General features: G+C 37.0%; 1 long non-coding RNA gene across 1 annotated transcript; it reads left to right on the top strand.

The window, feature by feature from the left end:
• The first annotated feature begins 925 nt into the window (after positions 1–925).
• LOC125776400 (uncharacterized) lies at positions 926–24906 on the top strand. The gene is made up of 3 exons (XR_007421673.1): positions 926–4907; positions 4972–5173; positions 22841–24906. It is a non-coding gene; the product is annotated as an uncharacterized LOC125776400 (long non-coding RNA).
• Positions 24907–25334: the final 428 nt, after the last annotated feature.

Genomic DNA, 25334 nt, shown 5'->3' with positions numbered 1-25334 from the left:
CATTATTATACACTTATTCATTTGTACACATTTATTTTATATAATGTAGTGCAAAAATAGCTTTTAATATACATTTAAATTATTGTTGAATTATGATTATTTAAGAATTCTAAAGAATTTAGAGATCCGTTTACCACAAAAATTCTTTTTACATGTCTGGTGAGTATGCTTCTGTAGTTTGGAACCCTAGTTACCAAGTCCATTCAGAAAAGTTAGAGTCCGTTCAAAAACCAATTTTTACTTTTTGCCTTAAATCATTTGCATTGGGATTCCAGTTTAAATCTTCCCCCTTACACTAACCGCTTAAAACTTATAAATCTCCCGACATTCGCTAGTCGTAGGGAGATTTCTTGTAAAACTCATGAATGGGTCAGTCTATAGCCCATCTATCTTATCGGATATTAATTTTAACGTCCCCGCACGCTCTACCAGGCAGTTTAGACCCTTACTTTTAAAATTTTCTAGAACAAATTTTGAGTTAAACGAACCATTCCGCCGTATATGTATGTTATGATTTCAATTCTCATTCCAGCACATTTGATCTAATAGACTCACTCTTTACCATTAAAAAAATTATCTTATCTATTCTCAACAAGTAACATTTAAAAATTTGTTGTTTCTGTAGCTGAGCAGCTTAAGATCGCAACGGTTAAAACTCTCTTGCCTTTTATGACTCGGCTAATTCTGCTCGTTCGTATTATAAAAAAAAAAATTAATTACAAACTGTCAAATACCTTTTCGACATCATTTGTAAAAATAAATGTGTAAATTTGTCAAATAATCAGTGTTACCATCAGTGGCGGATCCAGAAATTTTTGGGCGGGTTTTACGAAAAGTTTTATTACTCAACGTATTTTTAATGTAGCAGTTCCTCGCGAAAATTCAGTTATTATAGGACACGTTTTGTCTTGTGCCCAAAAATGGGTATAAGGATAGTTGAATTGCGAAAAATCATATTATACTATTGAAAAGAATGAGTTAATTATGCAACTTGATAAATAATTATGCACGTGATAATGAGGAACTTGTAAAGTTGACCATGTACTACGTAAAATGGTGTGCAGGAGCCGCTTTCTTGACCACAGATCAGTGTTAGAAAATTTTTGTGTATTTTTCCCAAAGTACGAATTAGACGCTACAAAAGCTCGAGAAATATTTTCTTTTTATGAAAGGGTGATCAACTGTTCAGAACAAAACTTTCTTGCGGAGGTGAAAATGTGGAAACAGCGAACTTCAGGCAAGCATTTCCGGAATGCTCTCGAAGCTTTAGAAGCAGTGAACAAAACGTCTTTTGGTAATGTTTTCAAGACTTTACGCATATTGGCGTTATTGGCTGTTTCAATAGCATTACCGGAAAGAACTTTTCAAGAATTAAAACCTATTTACGAAATACGACAGGTCATGATAGGCTTAATGGTCTAGCATCAATGAATATTCATAGGGATATTGATCTGTCAGTTTATGAAATACTAGAAGAATTCTTTCAAAATCCAAGGAAAATGTAACATGGAATGTGAGATGCCGTGTAAACCTCAGTTAATCACTGAGCTTCAGCGATACTGCTTGTACAAATGTAGAGAAAGTTCGAATTACATGAATAACAACAAAAATCTTGTAACTTATTATAATTGCTTATAATTTGATGTGATCTTTTTCATCAATAACCTCATTCCAAACCCATATCAACAAACATAAATTTTTCTCTGAGTTTAGGAGGTGATTTAACACCAAAAACCCCCCCGTGGATCCGCCACTGCTTACCATACTAAAATATTTTACAAACTAAAATAAAAAAAATATAAAGAAATATTATACCCTAAATACAGGAAACATAATCGTTGATAAACAATAAAAAATATACTTATAAAAAATTAAGCGGTCTGAAGGCCGCCAATGTAAAAATGAGTTCTACGGGAGAAAAAAAATGTATACACCCGGTGTTGGATCGACAAGGGTAATTTTTTTGAAGCACTGCCGAAGCCCGCCTACGAAAAAAGAAGTTCAACGCGAAAATAATTTGTGTTTCCGCCCAGGGTTATTTTTTTTTTTGAAACGCGGCCAAAGGCCGCCCACGCAAAAAGGAATTCTATGCGAAAAAAGTTTGATACACCCCCGTATTTGTCCGACCAGGGTTACTTTTTTTAAGCGCGGCCGAACGCCGCCTACGCAAAAAGGAATTTTGCGCTAAAAAAATTTGATACACCCCGGTGTTGAACCGACCAGTGTTAGTTTTTTTTAAGCGCGGCCGAATGCCTCCCACGCAAAAAGGAGTTCTACGCAAAAAAAATTTGATACACCCCGGTGTTGGACCGACCAGGGTTATTTTTTCTGAAGCGCGGCCGAATGCCTCCCACGCAAAAAGGAGTTCTACGCGAAAAAAATTTGATACACCCCGGTATTGGCCGACCAGGGTTATTTTTTTTTTGAAGCGCGGCCGAAGGCCTCCCACACAAAAAGGAGTTCTACGCGAAAAAAATTTGATACTCCCCGGTGTTGGACTGTTATTTTTTTATAGGTTGTTGATTCTCGTATTTGGGGTTTACTCTGTTCACTCTATTTCATTTAGTTATTTTACATATGACGCCGATAAGGTAACAGAGATTATTTGACAGTTTGTAATTCATTTGTTAATCTTAAATAATCATAATTCAATAATAATTCAAATGCATATTAAAAGCTATTTTTGCACTATATTATATAAAATAAATGTGTACAAATGAATGATGTGTTAATGTATATAAAATTGAAAAATATAAGAGCTAAATAAATTTTATATATAGAAAATATGTAATTAAAATATTACAAATTTTCAACTTTAAACGCGAATATCTCAAAAACTATAAGCTTCCTGCTATAACCATATATATTCGTGATCTGGAGAATCTTCTCTATCCGACCATACCCATTTTATTCCCGAAATCCTGGGACGGTATACTAAGTTCTTCCCATTCTTTGTATCAAAAATAGGTTGAATATGCTCAATACTTTCCTGAGACCCCATAAACCTAATATAAAGATTTCGAACTTCAGGGTGGCTTTAAACAGCTTATATCGGCGAATATTTCAGCTATCTCAATAAAAATAACACAGCGTGTTTTACTCATAACAACGTATCTCTGTGCCTAAAATAGATAAATTTGAGTGAAAACTTGACGTAGCTCCTATATAACTAATATCAGGAACATCCGGCTGATTTTACGCTATATGATTGGTTTTCAAGAATGTGCTGTTTGTATAATCGGTTTGGATATTTAGGATATTACTATTTTAGGTAAATGTCCGAAATTATTGCTATTGTTAACTGCAAATGTTTGTAAATTATTGTTTTGAGACCCTAAGCCAAGGTATCGAGGTACCCGTGCCGAGGGCTGAATGGTCAGCGGTGGGTAACAAATAGCTGATCGCGAACGGTTCCCTTCAATGCCCGGGCGAGGTCGGAGGTATAAAAGCCTTCTCTCCGCATACCGGCTCTGCGGACGAGTGAACAACCCTTTGCGGACAACTCGTGGGACCAAAAATTAACGAATACAACAAAACAACAACAACAACCAATTTGTCGACTAAGGACATGAATTACAGGATTCCCATTACGGAATCCGAGGAACACGAATTACTCGCCTCCAGCCAGGAGACGAGTAAGAGTACTGCCGGACATACCAACCTAAGTATACCGGCAGATACAGCAGTGATAACAGCGAACGTAAGGGAGGAAGCGTCCACCTCCAAAGCTGCCGTGAGCACCAACCAAAATGCACTGGCGGCTAAAGGAGAAATCAAAAAGAAGCGCAAAAAATCCCAGAATCAGCTGAGGAAAAACTGGTACCAGAGGGCAGTCTTCAATCTAGGGAAGATAGCCAAAGACCAGTCAGCCGGTACCCCAGTTGATGAGGCAGAAACAAAGCGCCTCAAAGCAATTGTGGAGGAATATGAAAGCTACCTGAAAAGGAAGCAATCAGAACCTCTAGTAGAGAACAAACAGGAGAGCAATTCACAAAGAAGGAATCGCTCTACCATAGAAACACCAGAAACTCTGCCTAAAAAACCGAGGCGGAGTGAAGGCGAACACAGCAGCGCAACAGCGGCAAGGCATTTCTGTGATGTAGCCAGGGATAGCCTGCAAGTGGCCATCAGAGGTGGGAATTCCTCCTCACCGAGCACGGTACAGGAAAGATGGGTGCAGATCGACGTCAGATTGTCAAGTATGGTGCTAAGCTACGTACTCGACAATCCAGCGGGTCCTCACCCGGAGTTTGACTCCTCTGAGACCCTCAGGGGCTACAGGGTCATCAAATGCGCGGACCAGGCCTCGCTAGATTTCCTGACGGGTAGTGTTGCTAAGATCAGCAACGCCTTTGTAGGCCTCCAATTGAGGCTTATATCCGCCAGGGACATTCCAGACCTCGTGCTCGCATTTGGTTACCCCCACTAGAGGAGCCAGGAGAAAATTCCTGAGGTGTATTAAGCTGCAAAACAAATCTATACTGGTATAGATGAATGGCAGCTGATAAAGGAGGAAAATCCAAATAAAGCGCACAGAGCAATACTTGTGGCCATTTGCGATGAGTGCATTGAGGCTCTCAAGAAGACTGACTACAAAAACAGCTTCGGAATTCGCAAGGTCAGGTTAAAAATCTTTCAAGGCGACAAAGCGGCTGACGAAGACGACACGGAAGAGGTCGACGAAACTAGCCAGTTGTTAAGGAATGTGGGCATCGAAGAAACCTGAGATGCCCAATAACAACCTTAGATGGGTACAGATAAACCTGCAGCACTCGAAGCGAATATGACAACCCTTATGAACGAGGGGGGCATCGACATCAGCCTAGTACAGGAGCCCTGGGTCAAAGAAGACACCATTAAAGGGCTAAACAGCAGCAACCATAACCTGTTTTACACACGGAACAAAGGTAAACCTAGGGCATGCATTCTTATCAATAAAAGTATAAATGCATTTCTTTGTCCTAATTACAGCACAGCAGAAATCATAGTGGTAAAGGTGGAACAGAAGGAAAAGCCCTTTACTTCGTCTTGGCCTACTTGGCCGATGACGAAGACATACCACCGACCCCGCTCACCAGACTAGTAGAGGAGAACAGGAAAGAAGATGTTCTAATAGGGTGTGATGCAAACGCAAGGCACACAGTATGGGGTAGCTCCAGCATAAACACCAGAGGTGAGTCACTCTTGCAGTATATTCTAAATAGTAATCTAAGTATATGTAACAAAGGCGATAAGCCAACTTTTATTTTTCCAAGCTCTGATAGGTTTCCGGGGTGGGAGGAAGTGTTTGACCTCACGCTATCAACAGACACAAACAGTCTCGTTGTGGATAACTGGAGGGTATCCGATTAGCCTTCCATGTCGGATCACTCCTGGATACTCGTCAGCATCCGCGAGAAATACAGTGCTCCTCTCACATACCGGAACCCTAGAAGAACAGCATGGGAAAAATATACCAGAATAGCAACAAAATGCCTCGAAAAGGCGGAGGCAATAAGAGTATCAGAAATCCTCAAGAACTAAATTCAGAAGTAGAAAAGTTGGAAAAAATCTTAGCCACAACTTTCAATAAATCTACTCCGCTAACAGTTTGGAAAAAGAAGAAGTCTCTCCCTTGGTGGAACAGTGAACTCAAGAATTTGAGAACACAACTAATCAATGAGAGTTTTAGAACCAAACTATGGCAGCCATATAAAGATATTATGAAAGAATACAAAAAAGCAGTCAGGAAAGCTAAAAACGACTCTTGGCGATCTCTCTGCACATCGATAGAAAGTTGCAGAGAAACCGCTAAGCTAAGCAAAATGCTATTAACACTGCCTATATTAGGACGGAGGGAAGTGATTGGACCTCCTCGGCAAAAGAGTCTCGGGAGGTACTACTTACAACACACTTCCCCGGGAGTCAGCAAACGCCTTCAACGAGGGTTCAACAAGAACCATCCTTGAACGCAGCTGACTATCAAAGCCAAATAGTAGACAAAAGCAAAATCAAGTATGCCTATGGCTAAATGAGATAAGATATACAAAAAATAAAAGGTGCGGTGGCATATACATATACATTTAAATATACAAACAAGAGTGTTTTCTTTTTCAAAAAATATATATAATAAAATAAAGTTGCGGTATACATATACATAGTACATATATAAAAAAAAAAAAAAAACAGTTTGAAAAACGGACACGAAGCGGTTCCGTGTGGTAGTAGCAAAATCAAAAAAAAAAAATAAAATAATAATACAATAATAACAAAAAAGTAACTCCGTTTGTGCAGTTATGAAGAAAAAAAACACAGCAACATATTAATACGTGTACATAAAATACAGTGTTTTCAACCAAAAGCAAAAAATTAATAATAATAATATCAAAAAGCGGGCGCGAAATATTATTTAACAAAAAAAAAAACATCCACACGGGCGCGAAGCTTAATGACCAAAATATAGTATTGGTGAAAATTAAAGATTTATAAACGTGAAACAAAAAATTAAAAACACAAAAAATAATAATAATAATAAAAATAATAACAACCTAAAAGGCCAACCAACGTAGGAAAGTCAACCCAACGAAGGAAAGCCAACCAACAAAAGGAAATTAACAAAAACGGAACAAGGAACACCAAACAGGAAAGGAAACGGACAGGAAGCAGTTTGGACGAAGTGGCATAAACTAGCCCCCCCTATTCAAAACCGTATAAAGCCCTCAAAGTCCCTTGAAGCGGCACAAAGTGAGTGTATCAACTCCATCTATTATTTTAAATAATTTATACTTATTTGCATATATGTATGTTGAAATTTACAGTTGATCTCTCTAAAAACTGTATACGGTCCTGTAAATTTTAATAGAACGGTTGCTACCAAACTGTCCGAACTTACGGTTGTTTCCGGGAAACCGAAAACAGTTTGGTACATTACATATGTACATCCAAATATATAAATATATGTATGAACAGTATATGGTATAATATATATATATATATATATATATATATATATATACTAGCTGACCCGGCGAACTTCGCCCCGCCCAATTTTTATTTTTTTTGGAAGTCATAGACTCGTATAACTTTACCACAAATAATATAAACTTCAAACAACGCATTTTCATTTAATGTTTTTAATGTTTGTAGCGCCATCTACTGTAACATACCGTACTCAATACCGCTGTTAGCACCACCAACTGGTGGATAGCTCTTTGCTAATAATAAACAAATAATTTGCAATAAATAAATAATGCGACTATAAGGAGAATTATAAACTATCCTATCTTTCAAGTTGGACCAAACTGCATACAGTGTTAAAAATTTCATTAAAATCGGTTCAGTAGTTTAGGAGTCCATCGCAAACAAACAATGTGACACGTGATTTTTATATATTAAGATATATATAGTCACCACTTTCATATGTACATACCTTACATACCGAAACAAAGTGAGAAAAAAAATTAATGCGACATACACCCACATGTATGTATAAACAGCATAACAAAAATTTTACGTATTAACCAAAAGTGCATACCTGCACTTCACCGAATTTCTATTCCCGCGTTATCCGTATGGCAAATATTATATACATACATACATACGGCATACAATTTGCCCATGTCGGTATATACAACGTACATAGGGTACAAAATTAAATTAAAATTTTACAAAATTCCGAAAAAATAAAGCGGTAAATGCGAAATTTTAATTTATTAAAAATTTTAAAATTCGTTATTTAAAAAAAAAATTAATTACGGTCAAAATAAAACAAAAAAAATTTTAAGAGTTGGTAGAAAGGAAAAGCAAATACACACATACTTATATTCAAAGACCAAATCGGCACCTGTCCAGCAATACCCCTTGTTCTTGTTAAAGCACAAGCAAGCAGGATTGCAAACAAAACAAAAAAATAAATTTTTAGCATCTTACGTATGCACATAAACACGCACATATTGTGCATACTTATATACAAAGCTCATCAACCTTTTTCTCCCTTTTGCATTATCGCTCGTATACGCAAGTATTTGCTAACGAGTACGAAACGTTAAATAAAATAAAAAACAAGAACAAACTAGTAGCTAAATACATAAGCACCGGGAAGAAGTAAAACGCGCGAAATACGCGTTCGTTATTTGATACATTGCGTATACAACCAAAAAAAAAAAACTTTTTATCTTAAAGATTTCACGCGTACTTATTGTTATCAAAAGTACACTGAGAGAATTTTTCTTTTCTCATATATATATTTCAAGCTCAAGAAAAGAGCCCATTGTCACCTGCTGATGCTACACGCTCAAAGCAAGGTGCTACAAAGCAAAAAAAGATGAAAGATATTTCATATACTAAGTTTATTGCTGAGAGTGACAGTCTAATTCGATACTGCACTCGATTTTCATCTTCACCGATTCAAGATAATTCTGAATCGGTATTAGAAATCAAAAAAGAAAATCTAAGCAATTTCTGGACACGTCTCCAAGCTGCGTATGACGCAATTGTAGAATCTGACGAATCAGGTCTACCTGAAAATTTCAAATCTTCAGCATACTCCAAATATGAAAACTGCTTAGACCAGTACGAAGAAACGAGAGCTATGATCTCCGATCAATTGAGATTAATTAAAGCAATTGCACCTACTCCACAACCGAGAGTAGAGCTGCCACAAGTTCAAAGCCAAGAGGCGAGTTCAGGCATCCACCTCAAGGTGCCCGCATGTGACACTGAAATTTTTCATGGTGGTTATGAACAATGGCCGTCCTTCCGGGACATGTTCACAGCCGTTTACATATACCACCCAAAGTTATCTAATGCACAAAAAATGTATCACCTCCGATACAAAACAAAAGGTCAAGCAGGGGTATTAGTCAAACAGTTCGCTCTTAATGACGAAAATTTCAATTATGCTTGGGAAGCTCTAAAAGCTCGTTACGAGAACGAAAGAATATTAGTAGACAAACAAGTCATGATATTAATGAATTTACCAAAAATTCAGAAAAAAACAAGTGAAGAATTTATAAAACTTTAATCCACTGTTTCAAATTGCTTGTCGGTTCTAGCGACACAGAATATTCCCACAGACAATTGGGACCCCATTCTGGTAAATATATGCACATCCGCATTACCAGAAAAATCGTTACTTTTGTGGGAGCAATCGCTCTCATCACGAAGAAAGTGCCCAACGTGGCAACAAATGAACGATTTCCTAACTACCCAATATGAAATTGCGGAAAGGGTAGATAAAAAAATGGTCAGAACTAAAAACGTTCAACACGACCTAAATCGAAGCTTCATTAGCCCCAAGCGAGTAACAACAACAACTTAAATCGTAGTTTTTTCAAAACACAAGCGTTCACATCCGAACAAAATAAACATACGTCATGCGAACTGTGTAAAGGAAGACACAGGCTGAAAGCTTGCGAGAAATTTAAAAAAACTAAACATTAACGAAAGAAACAATTTCGTAAGAACAAAAAAACTTTGTACCAATTGTTTGTCTCATGCGCATGCGCTCAAAGATTGCGAAAGCAAATTTAATTGCGTTTATTGCCATAAACGACATAACTCAATGCTTCACATTACAAATTTTTCCAGCTTCGCTCAAAATAACGCTAATGTTAAAAGAGCTGCGGGATTAGTTGCAACAGCAAATCCCGACTTACAAAATTCAGAAAATTGCCAAGAAGCACCATGCTGCTCAAAGGCTTTAAAAACTCAGACGCTACACAGCGAAAACCAAAGCAGTGTATTATTACCCGCAGCAGTGGTCTCCATCGAGCACCGAGGAGAACTGTTTAAACTTAGGGCCTTAATAGACCAAGGATCTCAACGATCTTTTATAGCGTCAAGGGCACAAAGTAGGCTGCAACTGTCAACAAAACTAGCTAATTTTGAAATTACGTTAATGGGCGGAAGAGTAGTACAAAACTCAAACAAAATCTGCCCCATTACCCTTATTTCCCCCCAAGCGGATAAGAAGAAGCTATTGTCTTACCGCAACTAACAAACATGCTTCCAAGCTATCATATAAATAGCAAGCATTGGCAAAAGGTTTCACACCTTAAGTTAGCAGACCCCAACTGCAACACTCCCGCTCAAATAGATATTCTATTAGGCAGCGATCTCAAGTTGAGGAAATCTCAAACGAGTACCTCAATACTCAACTAAAGAAATTTTGGGAGTTAGAAGAACTTCCCCCATATCAATCACAACCCCAGAAGATCGATATTGTGAGGATTTTTACAAATCCACAACTACTCGATTAGATAATGGCCGGTACGTCGTACGACTATCACTAAAGCCAGAATTTCCCCACACACTCGCCTTAGGTCATTCTCGTACCTCTGCTATCCAACAGTTTTTAAGTATGAAAAAAACCTACTTAAAAAAGGCGAGCTAAAACCAGAATACGATAGGGTTTTAGAAGAATACCTCCATTTAAACCACATGGAGGAAGTCAGCCCTGGCGAAAAAATTATAAAAAGTAAATACAATTCTTTTTACCTGCCACATCATGCAGTAATAAAGCCAGACAAAAAAACCACAAAGGTAAGAGTTGTCTTTAATGCATCAAAATCATCAAGTTCGGGGAATTCCCTAATGACATTTTATTTACGGGACCCACGCTTCAGCCAGATTTAATGCTCCTCATATTAATTTGGCGTATATACAAATACGTTTTCAATGGGGATGTTGAGAAAATGTATCGACAAATAGTCGTACATGATGATGATCAAGATTTTCAGCGAATTAATTTCTGAAAATCTCCCAATAGTCCACTACGCGACTTTAAATTAAAAACAGTTACCTTTGGCGTAAACTGTGCGACATACCTCGCCATTCGTACACTCCACGACCTGGCAGAAGACACAAAGTCAGAATTTCCTCTGGCAACACAAGAGTTGAAAACACAAACGTATGTAGACGACATTCTGTCCGGAAGCCACAATCTTCCACAGGCATACGAGTCACTAGCACAAGTGACACAAGCGCTCAATACAGCAGGGTTTCCGTTGAAAAAGATAACGGCGAACCACCCTAATATTTTAAAGGACATACCTAAAGAAAATCTATTAGACACTAATTTCCTTAAATTCGAAAAGGAAAGCACAACAAAAACTTTGGGGAATGCGATATCTGACCAGTTTTCATACACTAATGAGTCAATATCCGCACTATCAGCTATAACAAAGAGGCAGATTTTATCCTCGGTGGCAAAACTTTTCGACCCCGCAGGATGGCTTTCGCCAATTATGATACAAGCAAAGATTCTAATACAAGAATTGTGGCTAGACGGAACTGACTGGGATGAACAAGTGAAACCACTTCGTTTAGAAAAGTGGTCCCAGTTCGCGGGTAATCTGAATGATATCTCACAGATACAAATCCCACGATGGATAAATTATGCCCCAGAGCACAAAGTCGAACTACATGGCTTCTGTGATGCCTCTGAAAAGGCATATTGTGCCACCATCTATGTGCGCACACAATCTGACTGAGCGACCACCAGTCACCTACTGGTAGCCAAAGCAAAGGTGGCTCCGCTAAAAACAATAAGTCTGCCACGACTGGAACTATGTGGTGCGCTACTACTAGCCAAACTAGTATCCATGGTGCAAACGCATCTAAATATGACCAAATATAAATTGTATCTCTGGTCTGATTCCGAAATTGTATTAGCCTGGTTGGAAAAACCTCCACATGCATGGAAGACGTATATTTCCAATCGAACGTCTCAAATCCTTGACCTAGTGGGATCAGCCACTTGGCGACACGTGGCCAGTGCTGACAATCCTGCTGACCTAGGTACAAGGGGGTGCAAGCCTCAGCACCTTGCAACCACCACTCGTTGGTGGAATGGCCCTCGATTGTTAATAGAGTCCTCCGATTCTTGGCCACGATCGCCCATACGCAATATAATTGCCCCCGAAAGTCGAAAAATCGACTCTTTTCACACGAAATTGGATGATACTGACATCCTTGAGCGATTTTCATCATACCCTCGAGCCCTCAGGGTAATCGCTTACATGCTCAACTTCATAGAGCGACTCAAACTTAGAATTAAGGGAATGCGCACAGTATATCCCCAAGGCGATACATTGACGCACCTAGACCTAGAAAAGGCAAAGGTCGCTCTTATCACTTATACTCAGTCGCGCCACTTCAGCTGCGAGATGTCACTACTAAGAGAATAGAAGCCGATTGACAAAAAAAGCTCACTCTTAGTACTAAATCCATTTCTGGATACGAAAGGTCTGCTTCGTGCTAATGGTCGGCTTGCTAACTCAATCCTGACATATAACGAACACCATCCTCTAATAATACCAGAGAAGTCTCGACTTGCAACATTGCTAATCACGTATATACATATACTAATGTTGCACGCGGAACATCGCCTAATGCAATATATAATCCGCCAAGAGTTCTATATTCCCCGACTTAAGCCTCAAATAAAAAAGTGCATTTTCATGTGCAAGATCTGCACTATGCATAAACAGAAGATGAGGACGCAGATTATGGCAGCACTTCCACCGGAACGCTGCAACTTCGCTCTGCCTTTCACTATCACAAGTGTTGAGTTTGCTGGGCCTTTTCAGATAAAGGCGTCCATGCTAAGGTCTCCTACCCTAATGAAAGGCTACGTGGCTGTCTTTGTCTGTTTTACTACAAAAGCAGTGCACCTCGAGCTATGTACTAATCTGACAAAAGAGGCTTTTCTCGCGGCATTTGCTCGCTTCGTCGGACGACGCGGTTTTCCACTTATGAGCGACAATGGAAAAACCTTTAGCGGAGCTCAAAGAGCCACAGAAAAACAGTTTGTGGACTTTATTAAACAAGTCTCCCCTGAGATTGCACAAAAGTACGCCCCCAAGGCATTAATTGGCAATTCATCCCCCCAAGAGCTCCTCATATGGGTGGTTTATGGGAATCAGCTGTAAAAAGCTTCAAATCCCACTTAAAAAAGGTAGCTGGAAACTACAAATTTAATTACGAAGAATTTACAACTCTATTAATTCGCATTGAAGCCGTTCTCAATTCACGGCCACTAACAACACTCTCGCAAGATCCCTCAGATCCCACAGCCCTAACACCAGGACACTTTCTCAAAGGAGCACCTATTCTGGCCACACCTAAGCCAGGCGTGGATTCGCTATCCTTATTAAATCGGTGGGAGATAATTAAAATTCTCCATCATAATTTCAGTCGCAGATGGAAAGAAGACTATTTAAAGGACCTCCACAAGAGGTATCGATGGAAAACATCAGAAAATGCGCCAAAGCTTGGAGATTGTGTACTTATTAACGACGATTGTCTGCCACCTACCGAGTGGCGACTTGACCGTATAGAAAATCTCCATTATGGCTCAGACGGTCACATTCGCGTCGTTGAGCTCCGTACTCAAAGCGGAATACTCACCAGACCGCTGGTTAAATTATGCTTTCTACCAACCGCGGATAATAACGAAAATCCGATACTAAACAATCCGAACATAATGCCGTAACGCAAATGAAAATAAATCAATAAAATCGCAACCCACAACCAACCGTTAACAATAACAATAAAAATAACAAAAGAATGGTCGGTCAATACGACGACCCAGTCATGCCACATAACGTGGCCCAATCACACATTCTATTTATATACTACCATGTATATTCAAATACAATTTCTTACAGAGTTCAAGATGGACGTGGACATGCCTACAATCCCAACACCAACTGTTCGGTCGGCCACCAACGGGGCACGTATTGGGCCTACTCCTCCGCCCCGCTCAACCAATGCTACGATATCGACTGCCGCTTCTGGTAGTGGCTCACGAGTAGCCCCATCAACGCCATCGGCACACATATGTAACGCAGGAGTGTGCTTCCGACGATTTATGCCATACGTGTGGCAGACCACATCACACGCTGCTGCACAGGACCCCACGACGCGATGTAGGTCGGCCAGCTGCCTCAAGCACGGGTAGATCTAGGCAAGCAAGCCGGACGGTACGACGTCGAACCACTGCAACCCGGCCTGATCCCCATCAATGGCGTCCGCACTACGTTGTACCAACCAGGCGTCGTCCAAAAGCGCCACAGCATTGCTCCGCTACTGGACTCAGCAACGTAGTGGCAACTCTCCAGCAACTACAAAGATTGCTATGCTGAAGGACTTTAGACTTATAAGCCTTACCTCCTTTATGCTGAAGGTAGATCTACACGTAAGAACAATAATGGCGGAGAAATTATCGAAGTCCCAACATGCGTACATAAAGGGCTGATCAATCGAAACTGCCCTTCACGAGGTGATAAGTGTAATTGAAAAATCACTACACCACAAACAATACACCATGGCTGCTTTTCTAGACATAGAGGGCGCCTTCAATAACATAGAAGTAAATGCGATAATTAATTCTCTGGCACATGGTGGCATATATAACACTGTGTGCAGATGGATACTATCGATGCTTGAGAATAGGAAGATTATAGCTTTAAACCGCGCTGCAACACAAACAAGTTATGTGAGTAGAGGACGCCTCAAGGAGGGGTCCTCTCTCCGCTCCTATGCGTTGTAGCGCTGAACGAAATACTCCTCCAACTAAACGGTGGAGGAGTGAAAGCAGTAGCGTATGCAGACGATATAGTGTTGTTGGTATCAGGCATGTTTCCTTCAACAGTCAGCGAGATTATGGAAAGAGCACTTCGAAGGTTAAACCTATGGGCTAAAAACAATCGACTAGGAGTTAACCCGAACAAAACAGAACTGATGCTATTTACAAGCAGAACCAAAATACCTCAGTTTCAGCTTCCGCTACTAAACGGTACAACACTCACTCTATCCCCCACAGCTAAATACTTGGGGGTGGAGATTGACACCAAACTGTCCTGGAAAATAAATATAGAAAAAAGAATAAACAAAGCATACATGGCCTACTATACTTGTAAGAGAATTGTCAACAAGAATTGGGGCCTCAAACCAAGTATAGTTATGTGGATGTATACGGCGGTCATAAGACCTATACTTCCATATGGAGCTCTGGTATGGTGGCCGGCGCTAAACAAACAATACAACATTACAAAATTAAATGGTATACAAAGAGCAGCATGTGCGGGCGTTGCTGGTGCAATCAGGACATGCCGGACTGATGCGCTCAACGTGATCCTGCATCAACTACCAATGGACATTTTTATTCAAAAAACAGCAGCTATTGCGGCGATAAGAATAAAAGAATTGGGAGGTTGGAATCAGCAGAACTACGGACATAGTGTAATCCTAAACAAGCTCACCATTAATAAATCAGACTACATTCTCCCAAAGCTGGACTTCAATAGACACTTTCAGGAGAGGATACCATCTCAGTCTATACCGACGGGTCTAAAATGGACTGCGGAGTAGGCACGGGGGTATTCTCCTCTGATCTTGGCATATCTCTCTGTATATGTCTACCGCACTCGGCTAGCATCTTCCAAGCAGAAGTACTAGGTATAGAAAAGGCCTGCGAAGCTCTTTTAGTAAACCGCGGGAATATAAATAAAGCAACTATATTTACGGATAGCCAGGCGGCGCACATTGGGATATCTGTGGCCGAAATTCAAAAATTTCATGTTGTCTGATTTGAATGAAAATTTCACAGTTTGTTACCAACTATCTATACATTATTTTCCCAAAGTATTAGGATTCTATCTGCATTAGTTTTTTATCCAGAAATACCCAAAGTTGGTGAATGTAGAGAACATCAAAATTAGCAAAAAATTTACTCAAAAGTCAAATCATTGATACAATAAAACAACTATTGAAATTCAACTTTGTTATTATTTTTGATTTTTAATATATATCAAAGAAAAATTTTGCATCAAAATCCATTGAAAAAAATAATGCATAAAAAATTTTGTGGAGCAACATAATTTGGACGTCAAAATTTCAATGTTCTTCAAATTCAAAGTGGTGCATCTTTTTAGCGCTGTCTACCGCTGTCGACATATGTACATATACCGAATTAAAGCCTGAAGTCTCAGCTAAACGATAAAAAAAAATTCAGCTGCCCCCCAAAAAAAAACAATGTCAGAATGTCACGAAGATGTAAAAAAGTTGCTAAAAGAGACTTGATAAAAGAGAATTTAGTTGTATGGGAGGTGGGCGTAAAAGTGGGCGGATATTATTGAAATTTAACACCAACATATATAATGTCATAAAAATGCTATGTACCAAAAATCAGTGCTGTAGGTCAAAAATTAAGATTCACCTTATATGGGAGGTGGGCATAAAAAAAATTTTTTAAAAAAATTTTTTCATTTTTTTCTTGATTGGAATCCAAAACAATGATGTACCAAATGTCATTGTCCTGCGACAACTCCTTATATTTTTAGCCGCAGTATGCACTAGCAGAAACCTATGTGCGGCGCTCCTAGCCTTGTCTTCACCCATGACAAACTCCAGCATAGTTCGCAACTGCAAGAGAGCACTAACCTCAATAAAAGACAAGCTCCAACTAAACTTGATCTGCGTTCCCGGCCACAGGAACATTTTCGATAACGAAAAAGCAGACGAGTTGGCAAAGGCAGGAGCTTTCCTCAACGAATCCGAGGCGGAGCTAATACCAAGCCCGCTAGGATCGACCAAAGGAGAGATCAATAGACAATTTCAGCAAGTTGCAGATAACAGGTGGCCAACGATTTATTAAATAGGTCAAGGAAAAGTATTTACAGAGTAACAGCTTCCACAACAGGGCACTGGCCATTTGGGGAACACGCATCCAAAATGGATATGCCCTACAACGACATTTGCCGCGGCTGCGGAGTAGCATGGAACAAGGAAACAATCTTCCACTTTCTCTGCGAATGCCCAGCTCTAGCACAGATCCGACACAAAACACTTGGAATGCATCTAGCACCAAACCTTGAATGGATTTCTACTAAAAGCATATCGGACATAAGTAGTTTCATCGAAACCTCAAAATGGTTTGAGAGAGAAGGTGAAACGTAATAGCAGACACAGGAGGTCCAACGAACAGTATATCAAAATGGCACATAAAGTGCTGATTGAGCCCGATAGGGCTGCTCTCCTACCTACCTACCTATTGTTTTGTATAAGTATTGTGACTATTGCTTGGTATAAACCTTTTTGGTCTACGGTCTTATATTTTTAACATGCCAGTTTCTTCCAATAAATAATAATATGTGCTTCTAAGACACTTTATATTTCTACTATGAATAGTAATGCTTTTAAAATTAGTGATTCATTTATTGAAGGTTTATTATTGTCTTGTTCATATATGGTGTTTAATTTGTCTAAAATATATCTGAGATTGGAAAAATAATTGCTTTTATTTTAGGTTTATTTCTTGGTGGTACAAATTGTTATAGGTTTGCTTTACACCGAAGTTTTTAATTAGCTCAGCTTTATTATATTGTCTATGTGAATTCTTGACCTAGTGTCCTTATTGCATGAAGGGCGGGTCCTTGGATCTTGACGGGGATGATTAGTTCTACCTCCTTTATGAATGATGACAAGTCTTAGTTTTGGTGCCATTGTATTACTTTATTCTGGCTGCCTCCTTTATCAGTTCCGAACCCGTTAAATGAGTGGGTTGATTGGATTTAGATGTCATGTCTCATTCATTTTTAGTTTTTAATCGCTTGGTTCACTTGTTAATTTATTAATCTTTAGATTAATTTTTGGTTTTCCAACGTGGTTTTAGACTTATTAATCTATCGATTAATGTTAATATACTGACGTAGTTTTGTATACATACATTATCGACTGCTCCACTTTCGTATAATTAAGCCGAACAAAGTTTTATTTTTTAAATTTTCTTATGAAGTAATTTACAGCTTATCTTTTGATTGTTGCTTAAAAACTGTCCCTATAATTTAAAATTACTTATATTTATATAGTTACGAAATTTATGGTTGTGGGATCAGCACAACCTTAGTTGAACTCATATGTTTGCGATAGCTGCCACATTCGAAGCCAATTGTAGCGCGCAGAATAGGTTTCGAAAACGAACGTAGTCTAAGCGATGATCACTTTGTTTTTGTAAATGTAATGTTGTGTGATGCAGTCGTTCAATGGCAGCTTGCTGATGGTGTTTACAGGTGTGGTGTATTGTACTAGGGTGCGCCAGTTTCTTCCGAGTAGAGTGGTGTGGAAGGGTGAAGCTTTGGTCATTTAAACAAAGTTTTAAATTATTTAGCAAATATAGAAAAATACCATAAGTTTATTGAATAAACTAGTGGCATATAATATATTATATATACAATATTGTGCACTAAAGCTTTAACATGGTCATAAACGTTTTCAACTTTTAATTTTGACATGAGATATTTGTGAATAAAAATACATAACAATTTCGTAATGATATAAATATGTCGTTTTGCTGAGAAAAAGTCATATAAGATGTTGTAACACAAAATATCTCATTCTTTCTAATAAAAAATAAACTTACCTCTATGAGAATGTCAATTTAACACAAAATATCTATTTCTTTCTGAATATCTCATTCTTTCTAATAAAAAATTAACTTACCTCTATGAGAATGTCAATTTAACACAAAATATCTATTTCTTTCTGAAAAAAACTAAACTTGACAAAATAACGCCACATTTTTATCTCCATCGTTTATTTTCTACACATCAGAAACAATTTTTATTTTTTTAAATAATATGGACAATGTCATTGCACACATTTCTGCATACTCAATTTAAAATCGTGTTTTTGAGTTACGGCCCGAGAATGTTAATTAATAAAGAGGCGCTAATTTCAAAAATACGAATTTCTAATTTACAATACAACTTCGAAAAGAAATACACCCCGAAATGAGCGAAAGCGGGGAAAAGACTGTAAAATATAAAACACAAAAAATCTTCTTACATATATGAATTATCGAAGCGCATGCCGATTTACATTTGCAATAAATTGTTGTTTTTGTAATTACTAACAATATTTGAAATTAACAAAGCGAATTATTGGTAAAATCTAATTTCAATTAAATAAGCATATAATACTAGATAAATTTTTAAACACATTTATGTACGTTCCGGAAACTTTATCTGAATGGTCAAAGGATAACAATAAAACCAGAGAATGTTAATAAATAAAGAAAGCGCAAATGTTAGCTGTTCTAAAATGTAAATTATTATAATGGAGCAAATTTTCGCCGATAATATATGTATGTATGCGCAGATGTTTTTTGACAAGTATCTCTGAATATAAAGTAAAGTTAGAATAACAAAAATAAAATGAATTGAAGATTTAATGTTAATTTGAAATAAGGATTTGTGCATTACAATCAGCAACACTGATAACATCAAATTTAAAGAGTCTAATGTCTGAAACATTTTTAACTTGTTTGGAATGATTAATTTGTATATGAATATTTTTGCAATTGCCTTCCATCATGCGCATACCAAATTTATTTGGCAAGCCATACATATACATACATACATATGTATGTACGTCCCTCAACATGCCATTTGTAAAAATCAGGCGTTCGCGCTACCGGCAAAAAAGGCGCAAACGCATCATCATCGACCAATAATATCCAAGCTTGCGCCATATTTTCTAAATATTTTGAATTACAAAAACCATAAATTCGTTCATAAGGAACGCGTGAGGTACATACACCCAACTCTTTTTTCACACGGTAGATACATACGTTCTTCAGAAATCTGTGTAAAAAAGAGAAATCCCGTGTAAAAATGTTGAAAACTAAAAAATTTCATGCAATACAAATTGTATGTTCATATGGCATTTTATTGAACATTAAAACTTAAAATACATAATTCATACAGGTGAAAAATTGGTAGATTAAGCAAAAAACAAAGGAAATCTGTTAATCCAGAACTAAGAACAGAAAAATTAGAGTAGAAATAAGGAACAAATATTTACATAGCTACGTGATTATTCGTCGCTACTTGATAACAGACGCAATTAAAGCAAATTGCAACATACAAGTAACACCACTTCCGATTTACATAAACATGCAGAAGTATACAATTATATAAAAAAATAATCAAAATAGTTTATATATGCGTTATATGTATGTACATGAATAAGCAATTTTATAATAAGCTTCGTTATAAATTAAATTATGAAAATAAAGTAGTATGGTTTTAGCCACCTTCAGCGTTACTTCGCTGCAACCAAATATTTTTACCCGCTTGCCGCGACGTGACACGTAATTGGCGCAATCGGTAATCCTTGTACAACAGAAGCTGACCAGACTCTCCAATAAATAATTAAAAAAATCACCGTGTAATCACTAAAAAAAAACGGAAAGAAAAGTCAAAGTGCAGTAGCTTACGAAAGAAATAAAAGACAAAAACGATTCGACGAAAGAAAAAATATGTAAGACGATCAAAACCAGGTTTACAACATGGAGCTGTTAGAGTAAGTTAATGGGACGTCACTGGGAAGTGTGTTAAAAAATTTATTAGAATGGTATTCTGAAAGGCAAAAAAGGGAGAGGCAAAAAAAGTTGTGACTAACATATCACAAGCAGACAACTGGAAAGCCGTTAAAAACAATCTTAAATAAAAATATATAAAAAGATGAAAGATCTGAAAGCAAATTCGGTGAGTGAACTGGCAATTGAAATACAAAATATTCTTTTTGTGGCAATGGTGTTCGCGTTATAATAATATTTTGCGTACTTTTACCCTTTTCGACAATTATATCACTGTTGTTTTCAGAACATATAAGGATAAAATTTGATGAAATTAGAATCAAATAAATTCATCTATAACATAAAAATGAATCGCAAAATGTCTTGCTAAGCGCATAACTCAACAACGCCTGGACCAATTTGGCCAATTCTTTTTTAAAATGTTTTTAAAATGTTTAAAAAAATTGGAATAATTGCCCGAAAACCCCTAAAAACAGACTTTTTCTTTTTTCCATACAAACGTTTGTATATGAAATTGAATGTTTGTTTATTAGTAACGCTAAGGCTGAACCAATCTTGATGAAATTTTTAGAGATTATTCGTTGTGGATCTGGGAAGGTTTAGAAATAAAAATCCCTTATATTCTTCATCAAAAAAAATCGGAAAATTCCAAAAAATGACTTTTTTGCATACAGATTTAAAATTTTTTTTTTGTTTTGTTTTCCAATTTAGTTATTTGTGAAATATTTGTCACTTTTGGTCGTTTGCTTTCTTTATTTCGGTTTTTGAAAAGGTAAATTATTGAAAATTATTCAGTGAAAACTTTATGTGTGTTTACTGAGTTAAATTTGTTACGATGCCACGAGGAGATCGCGCTAATATTGGCAGCTCAAAGCACATGCACGAGTACTCACAGAATGCGATGTCATATGTGCGGAATTATGGATCGCGGTCAGTTAGCAAGCGATCGTCACCTTGTCACAGCACGATTTTTCAAACAACAGCTATCATGTTTGATGGGCTTTATCATGGAGTAATGTAGGTATATGTGTTGCTGTTAGATGATGGATGTACTCTGTTGAGTGGCAAAAAAGAGGTTTGCCGCACGCACACATTCTTCTTTGGTTGGTGGATGGTGAATGAAATTGATGAAATCATTTCTGCGGAAATTCTTGATCCAGAGATAGATTCAGAATTATACGAAGTGGTGAAAACCAATATGGTGGTTATTGGCCTTGACTGAGATGAGATCGATGTGTGAGCTGCAACGAAGCGGTTTGAAAGATATTTACTTTTGCAGTTCATGAACGTTTTCCGCATCTCGCAGATCATTTGGACGAGTTTTTTCTCAACTTACGTAAGGAGTGTTCGACTTTTTTAGAAGTATGCCAGCGATTACATTGCTATTCGCTAAGAATTGGAAATGGGAAAATTTTGGTTGATACTTCCAGTGGTTTGATATTAATTCCACCAGCCTTTTGTCAATTCATTTCAACGAGAGATAAACTCTTCACGAGTGTTTATCCAAACATTGGCTAAATTATCGTAACTTATGGAAATTTTAGCTTCCAAATTGCGGGAGGTTTGCGCTCATACAAATCGATCGATCGTCTTGACAATGAAGACGAAGCCGTGAATTATCAAGTGGAATTTCTAAATTCTTTGGAGAGGCTTGGTATGCTGCCTCATGTGCGTCTCATAGCTGGATCTGCCATTATTATGTTTCGTAATCTTCATGCGCCGAAACTGTTTAATGGAACCCGACTGATTGTGACACAGCTATCAAATACAAGGGAACCGAAGGCACGACTCAAATTTCATTCAAGTAATAATGAAAATATATTATATTCTTGTCATCATAATTATTATTATTTTTTTTTTGTTAAAATCTTTGAATTTAATGCAAAGTTTAGTATAAATTAATAATAAAATGTATCAAACTGACTACGCCAAGCATATTTGTGAAACGCGTTTTTTTCTGTTACTGCGCATTGACTACCAATGGATTTGACGTTTTCAAAATCACCCTGGTAGTTATATTTGTGGACCAATTTCACATACTGTGGACCAATTTCACATACTTTCGGCATTAAACTATAGCATATCCAATATTATGCGTCCAGTTAATTTTGCTAAGATATCTTACTTATGGACCAATATAAACGATATAAAGCCGCGAGAGATAGGCATAGTATTGACCCGGTTTTATCTATCTTTAAAATTGATACATATTATTAACAGAAAAAATAACATCTTTATCCTATATTAAGATACCTCACCATCATCAATATACACATATATTAAGAAGTATAGTCAACTAGTTGTGTGAAAATGCTGATATTAGTTGTAGGCAAACTTTTCATCCGATTTTATCCATTTTACACACCGTTATGAGAAAAATATGCTCTCAAATTTTATTAAAATAATTCACAAATTTGCCGATATAAGCTATATAAAATTAACAAGTTAACAATTTTTGTCATGTTACCCTTTTTATAGGTTTTTGTCTAACGGAGGACGGGCATGCAGTCACCGTTCCCATGGCGCCAGGTCAAAGTAACAGGGACGGACCAGTCGTAACAAGGACTGTCGGCTCGGCACCAATCCTCGAAATTGCTTTAGGAATGTTTTCTGCCGTTACAACAATAACAGTCATCCGGAATTAAAGTCTTCCTTTCACCTAGTGCATTTGTATATGTCTCAATGAGTTATAGATGATACTAACAACCGTGAGAGAAAACAACTTGTCCAAAATGTTGCCAAAGTATAAAAAAAAGAGTATTTGTTTTAAAAACGTATGCCACATGTTGCCAGAGTATATAAAAATTCTCGAATACAGGGCTATTAACCGACAGATGACGCAAAAAACAAATCAAAAACACCAACCAAGCTCTGCGTAATTAGGCACAGAATAGTAATGAATAGAAGAGGCGCAAATGTTAAACCAAAATTTTTTGAGTACTAATTTGTAGTTTTCATAAGACAAAATTAAGACGGAACATAAATAAATATTTCTTCGAAAAGAAAACACCGCACGCAATGAACAAAATGGGGAAAAGGCTATAGACAAACACAGCGAATGTTATTAAATAAATTATGGATGCGCATGACTATTTAGATTTGCGTTTTCAATTTGTATGGTATGACAGAGAAATCATAATTTATATTTAAAATTGATCTCTTGAATTAAAAAGGATGATTATTGTTAAAACCAGCGGAATTAAATAAGCCAATTTAGTGTTACTTACAGAGATAATTAATATATTTCAGAAGAATATACTATATATTTATTAAATGTTCCCTTATCTATGCATATTTACACAAATCTGACAATCAAACAATATCTTTCGTTTTTTACTTTTTGTTTTCTGTGAGAACGGCTAGAAAGAAGAAAGTTGAACGATCGCAGGCAAGTAAGGGTCAGGGTGTGCACTGCCACATAATTATTTTAGATATTTTTTATAACATTGAAATAAATGTGAATTTATATGTATGTATTTATGTTTTTACGTAAATTTTATTACACAGTTAAATTTTATGAAAAGTTAACCAAAAAGTCCTAAAGGTGTTTTACTTTTCTAAAGTATTAACTTTTCCATAGAGTTTTCGATTTTGAAAAAAAAAAAACACGAAAATAAGCATAATTTGGTGATATAATACGTTCAATTTATTTGCAGAACTCCCTTTTATTCGTAACAAAACAAAAACTTGAATTTATTTTGTACTTTTAAACATAATATATGTATGTATGTACATATGTACATACAAATGAAGATATTAATTTGTAAGGGATGGTTTAAAGAAGCGGTCGAGACTTGTTTGTTTCTTTTTTTTTTTGTGTAATAGCTTCTGATTTCCATCATTATTGTTTTCATACCCCTTTATCAAGACATTGATGCATTCAACTGTTTCCGAAAAACTCACTTTCTCTTGTTGCATATCTTCCTCGATAACTGTTTCTTCAACTCCATTGTCAGACACATCGAAATCTTCATCATCTTTCGTATTTCGATGGCGATTCCAATTTCGATTTCTTCACTGCTATCGTCAACGCCACCCACCTTGGACAATAACGATTGTACCTCTCGAAGTGTTTCCTTGCAATCAAATTAAGCAATTAAATTTCATCTTCGCTGTCGTATTGATCATCGTCTCACTGTTTTATATTTTCCAAGCTTTTAAAAGCACAGTTCTTGGCAATTTATTCCAAACTAATTTAATCAGCAATATGGCATCACGAATTGAATGTAATTTCAAATTATTCTCAACCGGAACGTTTTCTTGTGATATAATGTTCAATAACAGTTTAGCCCGGTATCCTAACTTGAGGGATTTAGGGGAAACTGACACCTTGTTTTTGAAATAAAATTTCTCGAAATGTGTTTGAATTATCATAAAATAAGTTGTTACCTGCTTTAGAGCAATTATTCAGCTTTATAATATTGCCGGAGTTTTTTTTTCAGCGACTCCCTTTTACACTTTAATTTACAGTTTAAAAAAAAAAAAAACATTTTGTCAAATGTGCTCCTGTCACGGGGTATATCCACTTCCGAATCTTTCACTGAAACGTACACGAGGAAATATATAACGATTTCCGCAAGCGTTAAATATGCCAACGATTGTAACCAAGCTGCCGCGCTCAGCGGAAGATGCTTGAGAAACAGAACGTTGTCCTTTTGCAGCACAAATCTAGAGAAGAAATATGTTATTTAAAGTCATTAACGTGTATTTCCAACCAGGCTAAAAATACGACTAAATGTATAAGCCTATCTTACTTAATAGGCTCCATCACGGTAGTTAAACCAGTTTCGTCCAAATTATAGATATCTTTTGGCTGAAATGAGTACTTGTCAAACAACGTAGTAAGGTTTTTGAAAAAACTTTCCACTGCTGATTTAGTAAAACCGCGTAATTTTGCCAAACTTTCTTTTAAGAAATCCGTAAAGCCAATCGTCTCCAGTTTCTTTAGATTTTTCCCAGGCAGTTGGAGTAA

Source organism: Bactrocera dorsalis, chromosome 2, assembly GCF_023373825.1.
Source record: "Bactrocera dorsalis isolate Fly_Bdor chromosome 2, ASM2337382v1, whole genome shotgun sequence".
NCBI classification, from domain to species: Eukaryota; Metazoa; Arthropoda; class Insecta; order Diptera; family Tephritidae; genus Bactrocera; species Bactrocera dorsalis.
The sequence above is the reverse complement of the archived record's forward strand: the minus strand, read 5'-3'. Positions and strand labels throughout refer to the sequence as shown.